Source organism: Limulus polyphemus, unplaced genomic scaffold (assembly GCF_000517525.1).
Source record: "Limulus polyphemus unplaced genomic scaffold, Limulus_polyphemus-2.1.2 Scaffold11176, whole genome shotgun sequence".
In the NCBI taxonomy this organism is placed as follows: Eukaryota; Metazoa; Arthropoda; class Merostomata; order Xiphosura; family Limulidae; genus Limulus; species Limulus polyphemus.
This window is the reverse complement of record NW_013676786.1, coordinates 11,505-12,839: the sequence shown is the minus strand read 5'-3', so window position 1 is coordinate 12,839 and position 1,335 is coordinate 11,505.

Genomic DNA, 1,335 nt, shown 5'->3' with positions numbered 1-1,335 from the left:
AGATCAGCCACTTCCGGTTGTAGTCGGTTTGTCTGCTCTTCCGGTTAGGGTGGGGAAAATGATGTGTAGCAAGTTTAATCCACCTTACAAAATGGCAAAGTAGGTTTTTAGATCAGCCACTTCCGGTTGTAGTCGGTTTGTCTGCTCTTCCGGTTAGCGTCAAAAAGTTTGCTTTATGCAACTAGTAAGTCTGATTATGTGAGGTTATGATGAGGTGGTGCTGGTTGAGGAAAACTTTTGTAGACTTTGTTATGATGAGGTGGTGCTGGTTGAGGAAAACTTGCAGACTTTGTTATGATGAGGTGGTGCTGGTTGAGGAAAAGTTTTGTAGACTTTGTTATGATGAGGTGGTGCTGGTTGAGGAAAACTTTTGTAGACTTTGTTATGATGAGGTGGTGCTGGTTGAGGAAAACTTGCAGACTTTGTTATAATGAGGTGGTACTGGTTGAGGAAGATTTTTGTAGACTTTGTTATGATGAGGTGGTGCTGGTTGAGAGAGAGATGTATGTAGACTTTGTTATGAAGAGGTGGTGCTGGTTGAGGAAAAGTTTTGTAGACTTTGTTATGATGAGGTGGTGATGGTTGAGGGATACTTTTGTAGACTTTGTTATGAAGAGGTGGTGCTGGTTGAGAGAGAGATGTATGTAGACTTTGTTATGAAGAGGTGGTGCTGGTTGAGGAAAAGTTTTGTAGACTTTGTTATGATGAGGTGGTGCTGGTTGAGAGAGAGATGTATGTATATTCCGCTTTGTGTACCTAGAATAGAGAGAAAAGGGGGGAGGTTGTGTATTGTATACAGTGATTAAAGTGTCATTTGTATAGAGTTTATAAATGATAAAGTAGAACCTAAATCTGTCAAATATTATAGCTTCCTAACGTCGTCTAAAGATTCTGTAGCGGCAAATAAGTTGTCGAATCATCGTTAATTGTGTGAAACTAATAGTACACATAATTTAAAAAATATGTAGAGTGTAGTGCGAAAAACACAACATTTCTTTGTTAAAATACATAATGTATGCCCTCTTAAAAACGTAAATGTACGTATTACTTTAGAAAAACGTGTATATGTGTTGTCTTAGGAACCAAACATAATTGTCGAAGAAACATAAATGGTCCAGGATGTATTGTACAATGATCCTGGGATAAACTAAACGGTCCAGGATGTATTGTACTAGGATCCTGGGATAAACTAAATGGTCCAGAATGTATTGTACTAGGATCCTGGAATAAACTAAATGGTCCAGAATGTATTGTACTAGGATCCTGGGATAAACTAAATGGTCTAGGATGTATTGTACTAGGATCCTGGGATAAACTAAATGGTCCAGGATGTAT